Genomic DNA, 25061 nt, shown 5'->3' on the forward strand with positions numbered 1-25061 from the left:
ATGGATGCTCCACGGGAGTTACAAACCCATGGGTCATGGAAATGAAGAGTCATGTCACATTAGGGTTTACATGGTGTAACCCTAATTGTAACACACTATATAAAGGATATGAAGCTCACCAAAATCGGCCACTAGAAGCAATTTAGAGGGCAAGCCGATTTCTAAGTGTGACATTCTCTCTCAAAGTTTATTCCAAGAGCATTTGGTGTTGTGTGAAACATTTGAGGCATCACACTTGGGGTGCTAGGCTCTCAAGGTTTTTCAAGGAATCAAATCAACTACAAGGTATGTAATTCTAGCTATCCTTTTATGTTTAAAAGTTCCCCATGTATGCAAGATAGGATTAAGAACCTTGGAAATCATATTTTGCATGTATTTTAGACAAACATAGATCCAAGGTTTCTAGGGTTGCATGTACACCTTAGGAGTGTTAGAATGCTTCAAAACCCTTCAGTGGTATCAGAGCCTAGGCTTGTTTGTTTGATACTTGATGCAAAATAGCTGAAAAAGTCGAAATTCTTGCTGTCTGCACAGGGGACTCGCCGAGTCCATGGGGGGACTCGACGAGTCCAAGCGTATCTTCAACCAACTCGGCGAGTCAGTTCTTGCACTCGACGAGTTGGCCAGGCAGAGTGCAGATTTTCGATTTTTGCTGCTGGAAATGGACTAGAAACATTACCCTAAACTGTTTTGGTGTTATTAAACTTGTTTTAGATGGTGTAACGGTTGTTCTAATCCATTTACAATGGCTAATATCAAAATTCCATGTTTATATGTGTTCATATGTTATTGAAATTTTTATATGAATATTCATGTTCTTATGAGTTCTTGCAAGATCATAGGAATTATGTGCTATTGATTGGTAGTTAATTCATGATCATGATGTGTTTTAATGGATTCCATAACTTGTCCTCAAGTTATGGATAACCAAAAGTCACTTTGTAATAAATCCATTAAAAGAACACATAAGTTACAAAAAATGAAGAGTCTTCATTTTTAATAAACAATAACTCATAAGTTATGAATTGAAAGGTTTTGTAAAGTTACAAAACTTGCCCTCAAGTTTTGGAACATGTAAAGTCATCTAGTAAACTTTAGTTCCAAACCCTAGAATTTTAAAAGTTAAAATTCAACCCTTATACTTTATAATATTATAAGTTAATAATATATATATATATATATATATATATATATATATATATATATATATATGTATATATATATATATATATATATATATATATATATATATATGTATAAGATCAAGTCGTTTTACCGTTAGTAGGTTGTAACATCCCATTTAAAATAAAATAATTAAAAAATAAACGCGGAACGCCGAGAAGTGATTTTTATTATTATTTATATTATTATAGTTCGAAATCAAATAATAATTAGTGGGGTGTTGGTTTCGGGGTGCCAAATGAGATACTTTTGATTTCCGAGGGTTAAAGTGTAAGCGCAGGACTTATATTGAAAGGATTTTCTGGAGCCAGGAGCTGAAGTGTAAGTTTCGGACCTGATTTGAAAAGAATTGCAGAGGACAGGGTTGAAAAGGTAAATAACGGGCTATGATTGAAAGGAATATTATGGGGAGGGACTATAGTTGCCATTATGGAGAACTTTTAATTGGAAGCGGGTATTTAAGGGTTCCGAAACCCTAACCCTAGGGACCATGTATGCAGCCGTCACCTCCTTCACTCCCAACCTCCATCCGGCCGCCAGCTCCAGCTCCTTTGTAACACCTTGAATTTAGAAGTCTTGGAAAGAGAAGGAAGTCTCTTTTGAGGAGTGACTCGTCGAGTAGATAGGTGATTCGACGAGTTGGGACGCGATTTGGTCGCGAGTTTAGTGACCTACTCGACGAGTCAGAAGACTGACTCGGCGAGTTGGCCAGCTTTTGGGAAAACCCTAAATGCGGGACTTGTACCCTATTTAAGCATCTCATTCTCTTTCTATCAGCCTCATTTGTAGCCCCCATTGCCCAGAAGCTATCCCACGAAACCCTAGTGCTCCCTTTGAGTGTGTGAGCCATTATTGAAGGATTTTGAGTGTTCTTGGAGTCTAGAAGAAGAAGAAGGAGTTGAGGGTTCAAGAGGAAGGTGGTGGATCCAGAAGATTCATCTCATTTGCTGCTCATTTTGGTAATCAAGTTCCTTCCTTGCCTTGTTATTTATTAGATCTCTTCATGTCCCTCTTTATGAAATATTGGACCAAGATTGATGCTTTGTGGGATTTGGACGTCCCCAGGTTGGATCCCTTCAGATCTAGAGGTGTTTGGAGAAGGGAAAGCATAAAGGTGGGATATTTATGCCCCTAGGACTCCCCATGCAAGGTTTAAGGGGTTGTTTTGGCCTTTTGAGCAGAAAGGGCCATGCATGGGTGCAAAGGTGGTGACTTTGTGTGATATCCTAACCCCTAGAGGCTAGATCTGGATCTTGGATGCATTGAGCTTGTCTGAAATCGTCTGAATAGGGTTGGACATAGAGGGACTCGGCGAGTCCGTTCTGGGACTCGGCGAGTCGGACCAGTTTCTTGCCCCGAAACCCTTCTGCTAAGGGTGTGAGTTGAGTTGGTTAGGGACTCAGCCAACCTGAGTCCATAATGGTCTTGATGATCATCGTACTCGACGAGTTCAAGGAGGAACTCGGCGAGTCCAGGGCAATCTCCTTAGTTATGAAGGCGGACTCGACGAGTTGTTTATACAACTCGGCGAGTCATGGTCTAGACATTCATGGGATGATGATGAACTCAACGAGTTCAAGGATGAACTCGGCGAGTCGGTTGAAGTTAGTCCCGAGTGTATGGTTGAAGGAGGACTCGTTGAGTTGTAGCTAGACTCGACGTGTAGAGTCGGGGTTGTTTTGGAATTAGAGGACTAAGGACTCGACGAATTGGTAGAACAACTCGGCGAGTCGAGTCAACTGGAAGTTGACTTTGACCGTTGACTTTGACCAAGTTTGACCAGGGTTGACTTTTAGACTATTGTGGTCTGAATGTTGTTTTGGGTATTGATAGTTCGGGAAGTCGAGGGATCAACGGTTCAGAAGTGCCGGTTAGCAGTCAGAAGTGTTCAGCAAGTCTTCAGCGGTGCAAGGTGAGTTTCCCTTTGTGTGGATGGGTCTACGGCCACAATGCCGACCCATGTAGTTATGAGTAGGAAGACCCGGGGGTTAGCCCTAGGCACAGTATGCTAGTATGACATTCGGGACTAAGGTCCAATATTAGCGGGCGGGTGCCCAAGGAATGGTTGGTATGATAGTTATACTTGTTGTCTGTGTGATACATGTATGTGCCTGGTAGGGAGGTGAGTGTGGGCGAGGTCCCGTATCTCACCAATAGCAGAGTGTGGACGGTGTTCCATACCTCATTAGCAGCAGAGCAGGGGCGAGGCCCAAGTTAGGAAAAGAGTGAGTGTGGGCTGGGCCCGTATCTCACTATCAGTAGGAGCGTGGACGGGGTTCCATGATTCATCAGTAGCAGGACAGGGGTGAGGCCCAAGATAGGCGAGGCCTTAGTACAGTAATCCAGTAGAGCATGTTAGTTATGTGTTGTGATATGATTGTATGCTAGTATATGTTAGCGGGCGGGGCCCGGAGACAGGCGGGGCCTAAGGAAAACAGATCTGTACGCCAAGCGGGGCTCGAAGCCAGGCGGGGCCTGGTGACGGACGGGGTCCGATAGCGGGCGAGGCCCAATGTAGCGGGCGGGAGCCCAGTATATGGTTATGTGCTCAGGATTATGTATGGATTAGTAGATGTGTATGGTATGTGGTAGGTTGGGGAACTCACTAAGCTTCGTGCTTACAGTTTATAGTTTTGGTTTCAGGTATATCTTTAGCGAAGGGGAAGAAGCTGGCACGGTAGCAGCACATCATACACACTCGCATTGATTTTCCACACTTGAGATATTCTGGGATTGTACTCTGACATGATACTATTTTATGACTTGGGTTTTCAGACATGATATATGGATTTACGGAATGATATCTTTTATGTGGTTTTCTTATGAATGCTTTTATAATCAGTTAATTAAAATGAAATTTTTGGACCCGATTTTTGGGATGTTACAAGTTGGTATCAGAGCCCTGGTTTGAGGGATTCAGACACACCCTCGGGGGTGTCTGGACTCAAATCGAGGGATTAAAAGCTTTTTACAAGAAAATGGTTTGCTAAAAGATAAGTTAAAGGAGTTTTGAGAAAGAACGAAGTGTGTGATGTGCGCGACCGACCGAGCTCAAGTAAGTTCTCCCAAAGTACCCATACAAGTTTTATGTTATGATATGATTATGTGATTAGCATGCTAGATTTTGGGCTAAGGATCTAGGAGGATGCCTTATGTGCCTGTTATATGTGCTTATTGAGCTATATGCTAGTATTGGTTAGACAGTGGTAGGATAGCCTGTTTAGGTTATGCCTGATTATATGAGCTCATATCGCATGGTAGTGCAGATTCTTGTTATTTGGATAGAATTGCTTGATTATGTTCTGGTTAGATTTCCCTTTTTGTCTGAATGCTGCTTGCTTTGTGCTTTGTGGGACTCTTAGTAATGTGAGCTAGCTATTAAGTGAATATGCTAGGTCACATGTAGCACAAGCTGGATAATCTCAGAGTGACAGATTTGACCCTATTGCGCAACTCTTGTCTGAGTCCAACCCTTCTAGGGATGGGTCTATTACTCGAAGGATTATCTAATCTCTGTTGCATGTGGCTATATTCATGAGGTAGCTAGTTGATATTACTGGGAATCTTTCAGCAGCTGAGGACTGGTTTGGGTCAGAGATTTCCCTAGGGCAAGCCTAGGATGAGTTTAGTGCTGGGAACAGCAGTGGTAGTAAAAGGGACTTGGTGGAGTTGAGGTAACTCTTGAGGAAAGTACGGATAGATGTGGAAGGTAGTATGGGCCCGTACTACTGAAAGCAGAGGATCCGTACTCGATTAAAGAGGGGCCGAGATGAAACCAGGGAGCTTATAGAGTGTGTGTGATCCCTCGTCAGTGATGTGTATTTTGATGATTGTTATGGCATGTTTTCAGTATGGCGACATTGCAAGATGGACCAGTGGATGGGTCGGGTGTCAGAGAGGGATCGGGCTCGGGTTCAGGGATCGACCAGCTCGAGGAGCGGATGAGAGAGTTTGTATCAGCTGAGATTACGCGCGGTATTCTTGATCAGACTCCTGTGATCTTTGGCACGGTCAAGGAGGGTTTGCTGGAGATTTTGGATGAAAGGCTTGGAGCCTTTCGCTCAGAGATAATGGCTATGTTGGGAGCGCGTACTTTGACATTCTGGGAGTTCAGGGCTTGTGGAGCTCCAGATTATCATGGGGCTAGGGGCCCCATTGCTAGTGGCAGATGGTTGGCTAATGTCGCCAACGCTTTTCGTTCTAGCCGGTGTCCCGAGGGGGACAAGGTTCGACTCGCCTCCTGTCTTCTGAAGGACAGAGCACGGGATTGGTGGGAGGAGGTTGGTCATGCTATCAGGGATGATGCCGCGTTGGACGCGATGACATGGAGTGATTTCTTGGCCAGGTTCAAGGCCGAGTTTGCACCGATTATTGAGGTGCAACAGTTAGCCCGGGAGTTCCAGGATCTACAGCAGACGACCGAGACGGTGGCGGAGATCACCGCCAAGTTCAGGGAGAGGGCTCTTCTTGTTCCGCAGTATGTAGTGGATGAGGAGATGAAGAAGGCCCGATATCACGATATGCTGAGAGACGACATCAGAGAGTTTGTGAGTCGGTCCAGCTGCAAGACGCTGGAGGATATGATAGTTCGGGCCAGGGAAAGGGAGATCGATCTGGAGCACCTTAGGAAGAGGAAGCCGGAGGAGGTTCAGGTAGCTACGGGATCGGGCAAGAGGCCCAAGACATCAGACTCTGGATCGAGAGGTCCTCAGGACCGGGGCCGCTATGGCAAGTGCGGCAGGACGCACGAGGGTGCGTGTAGGAGTGGCAGCGGTGGTGATTCTGGTTGCTTCAAGTGCGGCCGGATTGGTCATTTCAGCAGAGACTGTACTACTACCACCCCCCAGGGATCAGACCTGTTATGTTTCCATTGCAGTCAGAGGGGCCACAAGAAGGCCCAATGTCCGAGTTTGCATTCAGCAGGACAGGCGATAGCACCTGCCCCTGCAACCATGAGGATCACCGACGGCCGTCAGGGCCGGGCAGAGACGGCTGCAGCGAGAAGCAGGGCGTATCAGTTTGTTTCAGTTGAGGTGTGAGCAGCCCGATGTGTCAGGTACATATCTTCTTTCATTTATCTATCAGCTTATGTTATGGTCTTATTGTTATGGTTCTGCATCGGTATTGATAATGATATTTCGGAATTTTGCGGCCTGCTTGTGATTAATTTAGATGCCATCTGCATACCTTGGATGTTAGAACATTTGTTGGAGGTCGTCTCCTTTAGAGCGGGTTACTTAGGATGCACTATCTGTAGCATGCCTGTGAGGGGCTTGGTAGTGCCTCGCTAGTTTGGGAAGGTGTCGATTGGAAATGGATCGGTTAGATCCCCAGTTGTGGTAAGTCGGGTTTTCAGCGGAGTGACCAGGAGATGGTAGGAAGAATTGGAAATTCTTCTGAGCTGTGAGCTGTGAGGAGCTAGTCAAGTCGAAATGGGGGAGGGCCATCCGTGTGGCCAAGAATAGAAGTGAGTACAAGACTGGGGTGGTTTCGCAGTCTTGGTAAGGAAGGAAGCAGCTCAAGTGGCTGTTTGGATTGATGATCAGGTTAGTTGGGAGTTGGAGAAACTTTCCAACCTTGAGTTTGTGTATTCATGTTTAGCTGATGACTGGTTCGGGGAAACCAGGTCGCAGAGCCTTCACCAGGTGCGAGTTTAGGCGGTATATAAGACTGTGGGGTAGCCGCAGCATTCCCCAGCAGCGAGTCGTGAGGAAAGTGTCGTAAGACTGCGGGTAAGCCGTAGCGTTCAATAGCAGCTGAGTTAGCGAAGTGTGGGCAGGGGCCCGTATCTCCGAGTTAGTATGATAAGAGTCAGGAAAGTTTAGCAAGATGAGACTAGAGGAGGAGTGGGCCTGCATAGCCCTAGATAGGTGAGACCTTTGGGAGAGGCCACTCCGAACTGTAGTTGGGTGAGACTCGTGGGCGAGGCTCGTGTTTTTATAGCAGCAGGTGGGACCTGGTAGAGACCTTAGGGTAAGGTAGGGGATCGAGGATCCCAGATCTTCTAGAGCCAGAGTGGATAGGTTGGTAGAGCAGTTCAGGTAGTTGCGATATCTTCTTAAGTCGCTGAGAGCGGTTGTGGGCATGTTCTTGCGTTCAGTAACCGGTGGGGAACCGGTATTTTGTTTTCGGTAATGGTAGATCGGTTGGGACCAGAATGGTCTCGGTTCATCCGGTAGGTGGATGGAAGTCAGGAGGACTTCAGTCAGGAATGATGTTAAGGGACTTAGGGCGGAGAGCAGTGAGCTGATCGGGTAATGCTAAGTTGCTCTCGGTGAGATCCGGTAATCTCAGAGCAATTGTATGGACTCTGTGGTATAGTTCCCGGTTGAGTCTTATCGGTAGCAGAGAGGGATCTGCTACTCGAAGGAAGTAAGCCGTGAGTATTTGTGTGGTGGCCAACACTAGGAGTGGTCGGGATTGCGGTTTCAGCAGAAGGTTTTTCATTGATCGAGATCGGAAAGGTTGTTTGCTTGTGGGAAAGGCCAATGTCAGTGCCTTGGAAAGGCCAATGTCAGTGCAGGGAAAAGAGGGTGAACCCCTTGTGTATCAGTGCAAGTGTACTGGGAGTGCCGGTAGGATTACCGGTTGGGTGAAAGGGTTGTACTCGGAAGTAGTGGTAGTGGTATGCGGTTTGTAAGGAAGTTAACCGTGGTGGACTTCGAGGACGAAGTCTAGTTTAAGTGGGGGAGAGTTGTAACACCTTGAATTTAGAAGGCTTGGAAAGAGAAGGAAGTCTCTTTTGAGGAGTGACTCGTCGAGTACATGGGTGAGTCGACGAGTTGGGACGCGATTTGGTCGCGAGTTTAGTGACCTACTCGACGAGTCAGAAGACTGACTCGACGAGTTGGCCAGGTTTTGGGAAAACCCTAAATTTGGGACTTGTACCCTATTTAAGCATCTCATTCTCTTTCTATCAACCTCATTTGTAGCCCCCATTGTCCAGAAGCTATCCCACGAAACCATAGTGCTCCCTTTGAGTGTGTGAGCCATTATTGAAGGATTCTGAGTGTTCTTGGAGTCTAGAAGAAGAAGAAGGAGTTGAGGGTTCAAGAGGAAGGTGGTGGATCCAGAAGATTCATCTCATTTGCTGCTCATTAAGGTAATCAAGTTCCTTCCTTGCCTTGTTATTTATTAGATCTCTTCATGTCCCTCTTTATGAAATATTGGACCAAGATTGATGCTTTGTGGGATTTGGACGTCCCCAGGCTGGATCCCTTCAGATATAGAGGTGTTTGGAGAAGGGAAAGCATAAAGGTAGGAGCTTTATGCCCCTAGGACTCCCCATGCAAGGTTTAAGGGGTTGTTTTGGCCTTTTGAGCAAAAAGGGCCATGCATGGGTGCAAAGGTGGTGACTTTGTGTGATATGCTAACCCCTAGAGGCTAGATCTGGATCTTGGATGCATTGAGCTTGTCTGAAATCGTCTGAATAGGGTTGGACATAGAGGGACTCGGCGAGTCCGTTCTGGGACTCGGCAAGTCGGACCAGTTTCTTGCCCCGAAACCCTTCTGCTAAGGGTGTGAGTTAAGTTGGTTAGGGACTCAGCCAGCCTGAGTCCATAATGGTCTTGATGATCATCGTACTCGACGAGTTCAAGGAGGAACTCGGCGAGTCCGGGGCAATCTCCTTAGTTATGAAGGCGGACTCGACGAGTTGTTTATACAACTCGGCGAGTCATGGTCTAGACATTCATGGGATGATGATGAACTCGACGAGTTCAAGGATGAACTTGGCGAGTCAGTTGAAGTTAGTCCCGAGTGTATGGTTGAAGGAGGACTCGTTGAGTTGTTGCTAGACTCGACGTGTAGAGTCGGGGTTGTTTTGGAATTGGAGGACTAAGGACTCGACGAGTTGGTAGAACAACTCGGTGAGTCGAGTCAACTGGAAGTTGACTTTGACCAAGTTTGACCAGGGTTGACTTTTAGACTATTGTGGTCTGAATGTTGTTTTGGGAATTGATAGTTCGGGAAGCCGAGGGATCAGCGGTTCAGAAGTGTCGGTTAGCAGTCAGAAGTGTTCAGCAAGTCTTCAGCGGTGCAAGGTGAGTTTCCCTTTGTGTGGATGGGTCTACGGCCACAATGTCGGCCCATGTAGTTATGAGTAGGAAGACGCGGGGGTTTGCCCTAGGCACAGTATGCTAGTATGACATTCGGGACTAAGGTCCAATGTTAGCGGGCGGGTGCCCAAGGAATGGTTGGTATGATAGTTATACTTGTTGTCTGTGTGATACATGTATGTGCCTGGTAGGGAGGTGAGTGTGGGCGAGGTCCCGTATCTCACCAATAGCAGAGTGTGGACGGTGTTCCATACCTCATTAGCAGCAGAGCAGGGGCGAGGCCCAAGTTAGGAAAAGAGTAAGTGTGGGTTGGGCCCGTATCTCACTATCAGTAGGAGCGTGGACGGGGTTCCATGATTCATCAGTAGCAGGACAGGGGCGAGGCCTTAGTACAGTAATCCAGTAGAGCATGTTAGTTATGTGTTGTGATATGATTGTATGCTAGTATATGTTAGCGGGAGGGGGCCGGAGACAGGCGGGGCCTAAGGAAAACAGATCTGTACGCCGAGCGGGGCTCGAAGCTAGGCGGGGCCTGGGCCAGGCGGGGACTGGTGACGGACGGGGTCCGATAGCGGGCGAGGCCCAATGCAGCGGGCGGGAGCCCAATATATGGTTATGTGCTCAGGATTATGTATGGATCAGTAGATGTGTATGGTATGTGGTAGGTTGGGGAACTTACTAAGCTTCGTGCTTACAGTTTATAGTTTTGGTTTCAGGTACCTCTTCAGCGAAGGGGAAGGAGCTGGCGCGGTAGCAGCACATCATACACACTCGCATTGATTTTCCGCACTTGAGATATTCTGGGATTGTACTCTGACATGATACTATTTTATGACTTGGGTTTTCAGACATGATATATGGATTTACGGAATGATATCTTTTATGTGGTTTTCTTATGAATGCTTTTATAATCAGTTAATTAAAATGAAATTTTTGGACCCGATTTTTGGGATGTTACATCCTTCGTCGTCACCTTGCACCATCAAATCGCCACCTTTTGGTCACCGCTACTCCGATGTCGAGATCACAGATCGTCGGGGAACACTAGGATATTCCAGCGTCGTGTGCTCCAAGTCGCCAAGCAAACACCGAGCCTTCATCAGCCTTCTTCTCCTTCTCCTTCTTAAGCCGTCACTGCTTCTTCGTGTTTCCGATCAGGCGACTCCGACGAGCATGTCGTTTCCAAGCCGATACCATCAGCCGATGTTTGCATCATCAGTCCGATAGCCATCGTCTCCACTGTTGCATCGTCGACGTCGAAAACGAGAACCGCCACTGCCCGGCTCAAGTGAAGACAAATTCACCGCCGGATGTCACGACCGCCGTCCCCAGCGACGCTGGTTGCCCTTTTCTGTCGTCAGCGAGGACGAAGCGCTTTCTACCATCACTTATGTCGCCTTTTCGTGTCACTTCCGCCACCGGGTGGGTGGCTGGGGTCATTTTGTAACCATATAGCGGGTGTGTGTATGTATTTCTGTTAGTGCGTGTTTGGTCTTGCCGGAAAGTCAGGATAGCCACCGCCACCACCGTAAGGTGGTGGCTGCCACCGTGAACCACCACCGGCCACCACAAGGGTGGCTGTGTGTGTGTGTTTTGCTATGTATTTAGGTGTGTTAGTGTGTGTGGGTTATTTGTTTTTTTAGCATTGTAATTGTAACAAAAGTGAAATAATGAAGAGAAAAACCCAAACCACCACCGTGGAGTGGTGGTTGCTGCCTCCTGCCGCCACCGGCCGCCGTGTCGGGTGGCGGTGTGCTTTGATTGGGTTTGGACCTCGTTTGGATGTTTGGACAAGGGGCTACAAAACCCTAATGGGCCCAATAAGGCCCAAAGTGACCTAGAAGCTCAACCAATTGACTAATGGGCTAGTATTGGGTTGGAAAGCCCTAATTAGGGTTTGGAAAACCCTAAGAGCATAAAACCCAAATTGTGGAAATTGTTTGGGACACACACGAGAATTAATTATTAAACTTAAAATAATAATTAATAATCATTGGCAACTAACTTAGAAATAATGGACTTAATGGATTAAGTCCTTAATGGATTAAGTCCTTAAGGGGTTAAGTAAGAAACACTTAACCCTAATCATCATTTCATGTGAAAGCCCTAATCTCACTCGGGCCTTGAATTGGGCCTTCCTATTGGGCTTTGGTGATTGGACTATTGATGGGCCATCCAAGAACAAGTTAATGGACCAAAGTAATTAGATGGGCTTTAGGATAAGGCCCATGTGAGGACTTGGGCCCAATTTGGAAAATTGGGCCATAGATGGGCCGTAATTGAGCCTTTATGACTATGTGATAATGGGCCATGGGAATTGGATTGGAATAATCGAATGGGCCTTAAGGAAAGACCATGTAGAGGTCTGGGCCCAATTTGGAAAATTGGGCCATATGTTGGGCTTTGGCCCATTATTTTACTTTTGGGCTTTTGTAGTGTGAGTTGGACCTTGGGCTTGGAACCCAATTATTAATTGGGTATTGTTTGATGTTGACAGTTCGGGAACCTGTCAACCAGCAGCTGGAGTTTTATCTACGGGACTTCAGCAATGTCAGGTGAGTTATCCTCACTATACTAAGGGGTCTAAGGCACCAAGGCCGGCCCATTGGATTTGATATCTTAGTAGTTATTGATATGTTGAGTTTGAGTTAGTGATGTATGCCAGTTGATATGCTAGTCTGGTAGATCTGTAGGACTAGCTATGATACTGATTGATTATCTGTATTTGCATTTATCTGTTACATGTCGACATGTTATGTGAGATGGGTTGAGGTTGTACTGCTCCGTGCGGTAGCCAACAAACCCTAGAGTATTCCACATATGAGCTGAGGGCTGGGCAGGGCATGCCAGACTCATACTGAGGACTCGGGAGTATTCCAGATATGAGCTGAGGGCCGGGCAAGGCATGCCAGACTCATACTGAGGACTCGGGAGCATTCCAGATACGAGCTGAGGGTCCGATAGGCATTCCAGACTCATACTGAGGGCTTGGTGGAATCCAGATGTGAGCTGAGGGCCCGGTAGGCATTCCAGACTCACACTATGGGCCCAGGGGTATTCCAGTCTGTAAAGATGTGGACCCGTTACGTGCTGTTCTGTTCAGTTGTTATGTTATGATATTGTTGATATTGTTATGTGGACTGTATGTGTATCGGTATTTTGGGGGTAACTCACTAAGCTTTCGGGCTTACAGTTTCAGTTTATTGTTTTAGGTGCATCAGGGGATCGTGACAAGACAAAGGCGTGATCGTACAGCTCCTCACTTTTTATGACTATGTTTCTAGGATACTCTGATATTAAACTATTTTGGAAACATTTTGTAATGACTAATGGGTTTGAATTGTTTAAAAAGTTTTAAATTGGCTTGAATTTTACGGGTGTTATAGCCTCATTCACGAAGCCGGTCTATAACGGGGTATAAGGTTGTTGCCTAGAAAATGGCAGCTTAATGGGTGTCCATTCTCACCCACCGCTTCCTTGATCGGTGGAGGGTCGTTAGCCGAACGGGTAGGACAATGACTTAACAATTCTCATTAAAAGTATAATGATTATTATAAAGTAACTAAATGTTTTTATAAATTCCCAATCTTAGTTACTTTAGGAAAATGTGAAAAAGGTGCTAACCCGTGAAATTAAGTCGTTAGTGGAGCGTGTGTGGTTAACCGGCACACTAAGTTGGACTTAACAAGGTAGGTAAAGGGTGACTTAAGGTTTTTCATAGGTCGGTGGAGCGTGTGTGGTTAACCGACACATCGATTAAGTGAAAAACATTAAGGGTACCAAGTAATTTGCATGGTTACTTCACACCTTGTTTTGTGATCCTCGGCATCCCAGTCACAAAACCTGAAGGGCACACTCGAGATTGAAACATGCCATTGAAAAGTTCAATGAATCTCAAAAGAATCTAGGAGTTTCTAAGACCAATTAAAACCTAATAATATTTCGTTTTTCATGGTGGAAATTGGTGAATCGTCATTCGCCTACCTTTCAAATATGTTATAGCCTAGATTACGGCATCCCTCTTCTAAGTTATAATATATTGTGATTGGGTCCTAGCCTTAATATTACATTTGGGTGTTTTTTCAGATGTCTTCCAACAATGCTGCTTCTGGCTCAAACCCTACCGGCTCATTCTCTCTCATGAACCTTTGTGGGAGAGTCATCTTTGATGGATCCAACTTTACAGATTGGATCATGAACATCAGGATGGTCACTCGGTATGAGAACAAAGAATATGTTCTCAACAAGGAGCTTAAGGTACCCGAGCCGTCTGCTACTCCTGAGGAGATCGCTGAATATGAGGTACATGAAAGAGATGCTACTAAAGTGGCATGCATCATGTTGGCCACTATGACAGCTGAGCTCCAAAAGTCCTATGAGGACAACTATCCTTTTGAGATGCACCAGGATTTGATGGACCGCTACCATCAGAGTGCTCGTCAAGAGCGATATGAAATCATCTCCTCCATGATAACAACCCGGATGAAGGATGGTGAACCCATCGTGGGCCACATGCAGAAAATGCAAAGGTTTGTGGACCGTTTGATGAAGCTGAATGTGAACTTCCCCGAGGAGTTGGCAATAGATATCATTTTGCACTCCTTACCTTCGTGTTATGATCAATTCCTCATGACATACCACATGAACAAGGAGGAAGTTACCCTCAGCAAGCTTCAAGGACTCTTAAAGACCGCTGAAAGTGGTCTTAAGGGTAAATCGGTTGCTACCACTCCTACTCCAAACTCCGCCCCTGTCTTGGCAACCGAGAAAGGTAGAGGAAAGAAGAGGAAGAACCCTTCAAAGGGTACCAAGGGTAAGACCCTTGAAGGCTCCTCTACAAGTGGAACCAAGAAAGGTTTCGTCACTCCTTCTTCTGACCCAAAAGAGGCTGAATGCTTCTATTGCCATGAAAAGTCGCACTGGAAGCGGAACTGCCCAAAGTACCAGCAAGATCTGAAGGATGGGAAAGTCAAACCCAACCATGCAGGTATTTACACTATATTATCTAATAACTCACCCTAGTCTAACTCTTGGGTCCTTGATACCGGCTGTGGTATTCATATTTGTTCTGATTTGCAGGGACTAAGAAGAAGTGAGAATGTGGAGCATGGGAAGATAAACTTAATCATGGGAAATAGGAAAGTTAAACCTGCCACCAAGATTAGAGTTTATTCTTTATTGCTAAGTAGTGGGTTTACTTTAGATTTGAATAAATGTTGTTACTCGCCTGAAATGGCAAGAAATATTATTTCCTTCCATGCTTTGTACAAATAAGGGTTTACCTTTTCTTTTGATAATGAAGTTAGTGGAATAAATGCTTTCTTTAATAATGTGTTTTATTTTAAATCATTACCTTGTGATGGTGTGTATGAAGTTGTGTCTGTTGTAGATAACTTAGGAAATAATGTGTTGTGTATTGATTCTACTAATGATAATAACTTGGATAAAGCATCATTATGGCATTGTCGTCTTGGACATGTAAGCAAGAAACGCATAGGCCAACTCCAAAAGGATGGAGTCTTGGAGTCATTTGACCTAAAGTCAGATAATAGTTGTGAATCATGCTTACTTGGAAAAATGACAAAGTCACCCGTCACATGTTCTTGTGCTAGGGGAGAACGTTTGTTGGATCTAGTGCACACAGATGTGTGTGGACCCTTCAAAACTGCCACAAGGGATGCTAATCGTTATTATGTGACTTTTACAGATGACTATAGTAGATATGGATATGTTTACTTAATCAAGCATAAGTTAGAGACTTTCGAAAGGTTTAAAGAGTTTAAACAGGAAGTCGAGAATCAATTGGGCAGGAACATTAAGATGCTTCGATCCGATCGAGGTGGTGAGTATCTTAGTACAGAGTTCCTCGACTATCTTAAGGAATGTGGGGTTGTCTCACAATTGAAACCTCCCAGGACACCACAGTTGAATGGTGTGGCTGAGAGGCGTAATCGAACCTTGTTGGACATGGTTTGTTCCATGATGAGTCGAGCTTCGCTACCAATCTCATTCTGGGGGTATGCCTTAGAGACTGTCGCCCATATCCTTAATCTGGTCCCTACAAAGAAGGTTGCCAAAACACCTCACGAGATGTAGACTGGAAAAGTTCCTAATCTAGCCCACATCAAGATTTGGGGTTGCGAAGCTTTCGTGAGACGCGAGACTCACGATAAGCTCGAACCTCGAAGTGAGAGGTGTATTTTCATCGGCTACCCACAGAAATCATTTGGTTACCTCTTCTACAGACCTAGTGAGAATGTGGTCTTTGTAGCAAGGATGGGTGTCTTTCGAGAGAGAGAGAGAGAGAGAGAGAGAGAGAGAGAGAGTTCATAAGCCAAGGAAATAGTGGGAGGCAAATTGACCTTGAATAAATTCAAGAGTCAAGTGGTAAAGGAACCTCAAACCCTAGCAATCAACCTGAGGAGGAAACTCCTGTTGATCCGACAGAAGAGTCTGTACCTCTGAGGCGTTCCACGAGAGTTAGGAATGCACCTGAGCATTACTATGGTTTCCATATTACTGTGGAAGGTGATACACTTATCAGTGATAGCACACTGGTGAGTCTGGATGAACCTAACAGCTACACGGAAGCCATGGCAGGCCCTGAGGCTGCTAAATGGAAAGAGGCTATGGACAGCGAGATACAATCCATGTATGGCAATCAAGTTTGGAACTTGGTTGACAATGTACCAGGTCGCAAGACAGTTGGGTGCAAATGGATCTTCAATAAGAAGACCGACATGGATGGTAATGTACACACTTATAAGGCACGACTGGTTGCAAAGGGCTTTTCTCAAACTCCGGGAGTTGATTATGATGAGACCTTTTCACCAGTAGTGAAGATTAAGTCTATTATGGTTATGTTAGCCATTGCTGCATTTCATGATTATGAAATAAAGAAAATGGATGTAAAAACCGCTTTCCTTAATGGAAAGTTGGCTGAGGATGTTTACATGAATCAGCCAGAGGGTTTTGTCAGCACAGAGTACCCCAATAGAGTGTGTAAGCTTGAGAAATCCATCTATGGATTCAAGCAAGCACCTCGCAGATGGAATCTTTGCTTCGATGAGAATGGAGAGTTACCCATCTAGAGTAACGTTAGATTGAGTAAGACTTAGAGCCCGAGTACCGTGGTTGAGATAGCAGAAATGAGTCGAGTACCTTATGCTTCTGCAGTACGCTCGATCATGTATGCTATGACCTGCACTCGTCCTGATGTAGCCTTTCCTTTGAGCATGGTTAGCAGGTATCAGGGGAACCCTGGCAAGGCTCACTGGACTGCGGTAAAGAACATTCTAAAGTACCTGCGGAGGACTAAGGATTGGGTCCTTACCCTCGGTGGGAGTGATGACTTGAGAGTTGTAGGGTATAGTGATGCTGGCTTCCAGACTGATAGGGATAATTTCCTCTCTCAGTCGGGTTGGGTCTTTACCTTAAACGGAGGAGCAATTTCTTGGAAAAGTTCCAAGCAGGAGACAGTGGCTGATTCAACTTGCGAATCAGAGTATATAGCGGCAAGCGAGGCAGCAAAGGAGGCAATATGGCTGAAGAACTTCATTGGAGACCTTGGAGTACTACCAGCTATAAAGGAGCCTATGGAAATTTTCTATGATAGTGAAAGTGCAGTTGCCTTAGCCAAGGAACCAAGGGATCACGGGAGATCCAGACATATCGACAGAAAATACCATTTTATCAGACATCGTATAGAAGAAGGACTCCTCGTGGCAAAGAGGGTATCATCGAATGAGAACCCAGCAAATCCCCTCACGAAGGGACTGAGTAGGGCTAGGCATCTCCAGCATGCAAGGCGCATAGGGCTGAAGGATGATATTAGTTTTAGTAGTTAGATAACTTTGAAATTTGTAAAGTGTAATTGACATTTGATGATGAATAAAAGTTGTGTTTATTTATGAGTAAAGTGTTGCTATCTTTTGTCAATCGTTTACTATGATTTCTTTTGCATGTTTTGACTCCCAGAATATTTATGTTATGTTTTACATATTATTCAAATTATCCACAGTCGGTCATATGTTGGAAGTAGATATGAATTAAGACTGTCATGAAGTTGGCTTGTAGAGAGCCATGTGGTTTGACATGGCAAGAGATGCTACAACACTTCATGAGTGCTCATAATTTTTGAGTATTGGATCCAACCCACGCTCGCTGGTATCACTTCATGGAATTTATCTCGAGTGATCGCGAGACGGTAATATCATATAAGTCTTCAAACCTAGAGATATGACTTGTTGCCTATGAGTTGATTATGAATTGATTGTACGAAAACACATTGGTAACTCGATGTTATAAAACGTGCATTTGTGTATGATTCAACAAGTAGTAGAACTAGCATATGAGTCGAAGCTTATCTGTTCCTTCTTGGATTAGAAGCGATATCTGGGCCCCTCGATGATTTTGTTTTGACCTATGTATCGGGCCCGGTCAGAACTAAATTGATGTGTTCGATTAAGTTCTTGTCAAACAAATCGGAAATCGAGAAACAAACTGCTGGACAATAAGTAAGACATTGTTCCATGTATTTGTCCGACTGATATCTAGAACAGAGGATTATATGATCGCTTATCTTAAATGGCGTAACATCATCTTCTCAGTTCCGAGAGACCTTGAAAGAGCTACGATTGCAGATCTGTTCCAGAAGTCATACTTGCAGTTATAGTTATTAGACTTATCCAAGTGGGAGACTGTTAGATAAGGTGTCTAAGTCCATAACTATTTATGGTATGTACTTGACCCTAATATTTAGGGTTTGCACACTATTTAAGCAACATTATAGGCCTCTTGTCCAGCCTCCATCACCTCCAGAGCAGTACTCCCGAAACCCTAATCCTGTTGGATAAGGTGTCTAAGTCCATAACTATTTCTGGTATGTACTTGACCCGGTTTGGCATGGTCCATTTGGGTTGCATGGCATCATGCATTTGGATAGACTAAAATGAGAGAAATAACACTTTTGGTTTATTAATATATTATAAGTTCTAATATATTAATAATATTATTTAATTAGTATTGATCAAGAATTAATCTAGAATTAATTAAGTGATTAAAAGGAGACTAATTAAATATATGGGTTCATTGTGTAAATCATCCATAATTGTATAGTGGGCTAGATGCTCCATGGATTATCAAGTTGGGCTAAGATCCATATGATGCTCCATGGATGCTCCATGGGAGTTACAAACCCATGGGTCATGGAAATGAAGAGTCATGTCACATTAGGGTTTACATGGTGTAACCCTAATTGTAACACACTATATAAAGGATATGAAGCTCACCAAAATCGGCCACTAGAAGCAATTTAGAGGGCAAGCCGATTTCTAAGTGTGACATTCTCTTTCAAAGTTTATTCCAAGAGCATTTGGTGTTGTGTGAAACATTTGAGGCATCACACTTGGGGTGCTAGGCTCTCAAGGTTTTTCAAGGAATCAAATCAACTACAAGGTATGTAATTCTAGCTATCCTTTTATGTTTAAAAGTTCCCCATGTATGCTAGATAGGATTAAGAACCTTGGAAATCATATTTTGCATGTATTTTAGACAAATATATATCCAAGATTTCTAGGGTTGCATGTACACCTTAGGAGTGTTAGAATGCTTAAAACCCTTCAAATCCTCCATAAGTGAACTTGAGTTTTCTTTTTGATTTTGATAGTTATTTGGTGTATTTGAAGCTTGTGAGAAGAAGAGGAAGAAGGAGGACTTCAAGAGGAGATTGTAGATCCAAGAACAACATCAGTTTCTCTTCACTTTCTGGTAATCAAGCCTCATACTTGACTTGTAGTTTCTTAGATCTCCTTGTGGTAATCTTTATGAGGTTTTGGGTCCAAGGAGCTTGATCCTTGGGACTTGGACATCCCAAGTCAATTTACACACAAATCTGGAACTTTGGAGGGTCCTCATGGCATAAAGGTGCCATCTTTATGGCCATGAGAACCCCAAGGATGAAATAAACCCCATTTTTGGTCCTTTGAGCATAAGTGTCCCATGCATGAACGTAAAGTTCATGACTTTACGTGTCATATCGATTCTAGGAGCCTAGATCTACCTTCTGGATGAGTTTTGCACATCAGAAATCGAATTATTAGACTTGGACATGCATGGACTCGGCGAGTCGTTCTTGGGACTCGGCGAGTCGTGAGTTGGTTCCCAAAACTGTTATGACTCAGAGGAACCCATTTTAGTTCAGAAGGGATTTGGATGAGTCCAGGGAAGGGACTCAATGAAATGGACAAAGATATGGATCTGGAAACCATGGGACTCGGCGAGTGCAGGAACGTACTCGGTGAGTACAAGACCATCTCCCAACTCATGAAGACGGACTCGCTGAGTTGTTCATAGAACTCGACGAGTCAAAGACTAGACACGTTCATATGATGAAGATAAACTCGACGAGTTAAGGAGGAACTCGGCGAGTCAAATGAATATTGTCCCAAAGTTACAGTTGAAGGAGAACTCGTTGAGTTCTTGCTAAATTCGACGAGTGGAGACGAGATGGGGATATATGAAAGGATTGGGACTCGGCGAGTTGGCGGGCCAACTCGGCGAGTCCGGTCAACTGGAAAGTTGACTTTGACCAGGATGTGGACTTTAGCCAGGGGTAAAATGGTCAATTTATCCTAAGGATAGTTGTCGGTTTCTGACTAAGTGTCATTGTAGAAGTCATAGCCGGAGAGTCGCCGGAGCAGCAGTCAGATATTTCCACTTAGTGTTCAGCAGCCAGTTACACGAGGTGAGTTTCCTCCTTTAGGAATGGGTCTACGGCCACAATGCAGGCTCGTTTAGACATAGTAGTTCCGGATTTCGGTCTGCTGCCGGGGTGATCCCGAGAAGTAGTATGTATGGCTGATGTCTTTGTGATTCATGCATGTTTATGTTATGTGCCTTGTGTTCCGGACTTTGGTCTGATGTCGGGCAAGCCCGATGCAGTAGTTATATGTTTAAGTTACATGTTTATGTATATGTTATGTCCAGTTACTTCCGGACTTCGGTCTGATGCAGTGGGCGAGGCCCGAGTTATTCCGGACTTCGATCCGATGCAGTGGGCAAGGCCCAAGTTATTCCGGACTCCGGTCCGATGCAGTGGGCAAGGCCCAAGTTATTCCGGACTTCGGTCCGATGCAGTGGGCAAGGCCCAGTATGTGCTTTATGTGTTATTGTATGGTATGTGGTAGTTTGGGGGAGCTCACTAAGCTTTGTGCTTACAGTTTTCAGTTTTGGTTTCAGGTACTTCCACTAGCAAAGGGAAGGGCTCGGGATGATCGCAAGGCACACACCTCAGTCTACAGCCTGGGAGTCTTACTCTGATATTTTGATATTATATTTGACATGATATTTGACATGTGATAGATATATGAGATTTTGAAACACATAGTTTATGATTTTATACTTTGGTAATGAAATGATGGTTTTAATAATGTTTTAAAAACGAAATTTTTGGACCGTGTTTTCGGGATGTTTCATTCATTACCAGATTGTTATAGAGATTAACACGTTAAAGTATAATAGGATAATACTTGTTTGGTGCACTATCCGTCAGTTGGATCGTCAGTAGAATCGCCCTGATAGCTGTCAATCTTTCGAGTCATTGTCATGGTGAGCTTTCTCATTATATTATGTGCTCTAATATATATATATATATATATATATATATATATATATATATATATATATATATATATATATATATATATATATATATCCTCTGTATGTTAGGATATAATTACCTTGTAGTATGCCACTAGGCTAGTTCTGTTAGTTGCCATTAGTATTGGATTATTACTTGGTGTACTATTTATATGTATTGATATATTAGATGGGGAGTTGAGGGCGGACTAGTCTTATGCTAAAGGCCAATAGACTCGGGTGGACTAGCATTATGCTAAAGGCCAAAGTGCGGACCAACTATATGTTGTAGGCAAAAAGTGCGGACCAGCTTCGTGCTGAAGGCCAAGCATGGACTAGCTTTGTGTTGAAGGCCATTATGTGTATGCATTGTATATGTGTTGTGGTATATGGTATTTTGAGGAACTCACTAAGCCTAGCGCTTATCCAGTTGTTAAAAATGTTTTTCTAGGTACTTCGTGAGAAGGGCAAGGTTTGACTGTACACAAATGCATTGGTAACATGTTTCCGCTAAATGTAATTATACTCTGATATATTTAAATAAATAAAAATGAAAAAAATTGCTTTGAAAATCAGGACGTTAGTCTGTAACAAAGACAATATCGATAGAAATGAGAGAGAAAATGACGTAAGGTGTAGGATGGGAAAAATAATAAGTGAAAATAAGTTAAAGACAAAACTATCTAAATGGTCTATGTGGTTTCCTAGAATTTTGGATTTGGTCCCTAACTTAAAAACTTCATGGAAGGTCCCTGTGGTTTCCAATTTCTATCATGGCCGGTCCCTCACCTACCTAAAAAGACCTTTATACCCTTTTTAATTTCTACCCCTTACCTTTTTTCCCCAATTACCACAACCACCACCACCACTATTGTCTACCATTATCACCATCATTAAATCCCACCTGATGGACCACCATATACCCACCAACGCCGCCATTACAAAACATCACCATTGGACCTTGGCCTTTCCCTAAGACACCTTAACACCACCCTTATTCCTCAATATCAACTACCATTTTCAAACCTTATCTATAGCTTTAACCCACCACGAAAATCAACACATCTGAGCCTCCACCATCACAATTTGGACGCCAACATCTAGCCACCATCTACCTTCCTGATCAACCCTACATAGAGTGTTCTTCCTGGCAACAAAAATTCCAATGCCAAACAAAATTCCAACGCCAAAAAACCCTACTCATTTCATCTTGCCATCGCAGCCACCCCCACCCCAAACCATCAAACTTACAACAATCATCACCGATTACACCAACACCATCAAAATCAACCATCTTGAACCTAATAATAATAATGATGATAATAAATTCAGATAAATAACCGCCTTCACCACCATTTTCTTCAGAATTGCTGGCCTAAATTAGATGCAGAATGAAGAGGGGAAATGAGAGAGTTCTTGATTTGTTTGACGTCCATTCACCATACCATACGCCCGCCACCATCAATGTCGAACCACCACTACTATATTTTCCCTGTTCACTGAGATACACACATACAAATTAAATAAGGACACATTGTTCTTGATCGTTATGAATTCAAAATTTTAAAGGTGAGGGGTACGTTTCGATTGAAAGTAAGATACATGGAGGTTGCTTGATTACATAAGAGATATGGAGTGGTACCTTGAAAGAAAGATGAGGAGAGTTACTAACATTGATTGGAACTGGCGATTAGATGTCAATCTCTACGGAGAAGACAGAGACTTCGCCGGTGTTGAAGCTTAGCAAAATACGACGATGATGATTTTTGGTAAGGGGGAGGGGAACAAGAACTAAGATGGAAGTAGTGGGAGAGCACAATGAAGAGGGTAAGGCAAATGGGGAGAGTAGGGCCATTTATTTCATTTATTTTTTTAATTGTTTTTATTTAAAGTACAATTTAAAATAAATTAAAAGGGGTATATAAGTATTTTTAGGTGGATGAGGGACCAACCACGATAATTGAAAACCATAGGGACCTTCAATAAAGTTTTTTACAGTTTGGGACTAAAGCCTAGATTCTGCAGAACCACAGAGACCATTTATGAAGTTTTGTTTAAGTTAAATAAAACATTAATAATTTTCTCTATTTATAAATAACATAAAATATAGATAAATTAAAGCAAAGAAATTATAAGGGTAAAATAGTCTTTTTGGGTATGGCAAGGGCCAACACCACAACAAAAACATAATATAGGGAATTTTTCTGTAACGTACTAAATTCTCAACCAAAAGTTTCATTTTTAAAATCAAACCAAACAATCCAATCCTATTTATAAGATAATAAGTAACCATGTGTTTTTAGTTTGATAAACAATAAACAGACTAGGGTATCAAAAGATGATGAAAATCAAAAGTGTGGAATCTCCATAAATATAAATATGAGCAGATGTGATGCAATCAAGTCGCGTCCTTCATTTTGCTACCCGAGCAACCTGAAACATTTTAAACTTATAACCTTAAACACAAGTCTTAGTGATTTCCCCAAAATACCACATACCCATATGAATGTTATGATCCACCCATAGTCTTACACTCATTTTCGTTACTACAGTACAATTGTAGTCTTTCCTGCTAACCATAGTCTTTCATACAAGTGATATGATCCAACCATAGTCTTCCATGCAAGTCACAAAGACAATCTAGCATACCATGACACCTAGTGTCCTACATAGTATAGTAGAAGTCTAACATGAATCAAAAATTGAATCCCAACTACTTAATTATTGAAGAATCAACTACACGAACCGCCTAAATCAAACAGAGACTAAACCTTAGTCTATTGCTCAATCTTTCCAATTTGACCTAAAGTCAAACTAGTAAAAAAAGTCAATGTTCAACAATCAATAGTCAAATTCAATGATCAATTGGCACCCGGGCCACGCCAACTCATTGGCCATGTTGAGATCACTAAACACTAAGGCAGTAACGATTGCTCATTGTGACCCACGTCACGATGCACATTCATCGCGACATGAAACACAGTCCAAAAAAATTAATTCATTAAGCTCTTAATCATTAACATCTAACATTCTAAATCTCCAGAATATAGTAAATCATCATCTTAGCGGATAAAGTTTGCAACTTCATACATTTGCATGGCTCAAAATCTCCAATCCCCTAATCTTGGTCAAAATTGTACAAAAAGGTCACCAAAATCATGCATGATTCAAAATGAAAGTTAAGACTTTCTTGAATCCACCCCAAAAGGGTCCAAAAGACCTAGAAAAATAGACTTTGGTTATGGAGTTATCCAAACTCCATAATAATAATAACAAAGGGACCAAAACAAGAATAAAATCGTAGAGATATAAGACATGAAGCATAAAGTCTAGAACTTGGACATTTGTAGAAGTCCAAAGAAAGGAAAGAAATTTAACACTTGAATAGATTTATCACCTTGGCACACAAACCACCTTTATTCCAAAGCCACACAAGAGCACCAAAATTACAAAGAGTTCATTAATAGAGGCTAGGGTTTCGATATTGGGGATGGAGGCTGAGAGAATCAGAAAACCCTAGAAGTTAGTGCACTTATATAGGGCCCAAAGCCCAATATTTCGGGTTTTATGCCTAACCACCATCATGTTGTGAACCCCTTCGATCCGTGTCGCGATTTTAATGGTGTGGTTGTAACACTCGAATTTGGTATGTTTCACTTTTAACCCCCTTTATTAAAAAATATTTCATTTTGGTCCTTTAGCTAGTACGGGGGCATACTAAGTGGTACGCTTGGCGTACTAGCCCAATGCCTGATCGTAGATATCACCCACGTACGTGGGGTGTATGTGGAGTAAGCATGGCATATGCAAGGCTGGGGAAAACCCTAATTTTTAGAGTTTGTGCCCTATTTAAATGTCCTAAACCCCATTTTGGATCTCTATTAACTAGCCTCCATCCTCCTTGTCCCTGAAAACGAAAGCCTAAAGTGATTTGGTGAGTTTGGAGCTTGAAAGAGTGTTTGTTGGTGGTTTGTGATGGAGAAGAAGAAGAAGAACACTTGAAGGAGTGGTTTGAGCTCTTAGATCTAGGGCTAGCTTCTCATTTGCAAGATTTTTGAGGTAAAAATCTCACACCTTGATGATAATATATGTTAGATCTAGTTTATGGGGTATTTTGTGCACTTTTGAGTCTTTTGGATTAAAGGTGAGCTTTTGATCTACTCCAAAAGTAATGGATGCTAGATC

The sequence above is a fragment of the Lactuca virosa genome, chromosome 6 (assembly GCF_052849685.1).
Source record: "Lactuca virosa cultivar CGN04683 chromosome 6, Lactuca_virosa_CGN04683_v6, whole genome shotgun sequence".
NCBI lineage: Eukaryota > Viridiplantae > Streptophyta > Magnoliopsida > Asterales > Asteraceae > Lactuca > Lactuca virosa.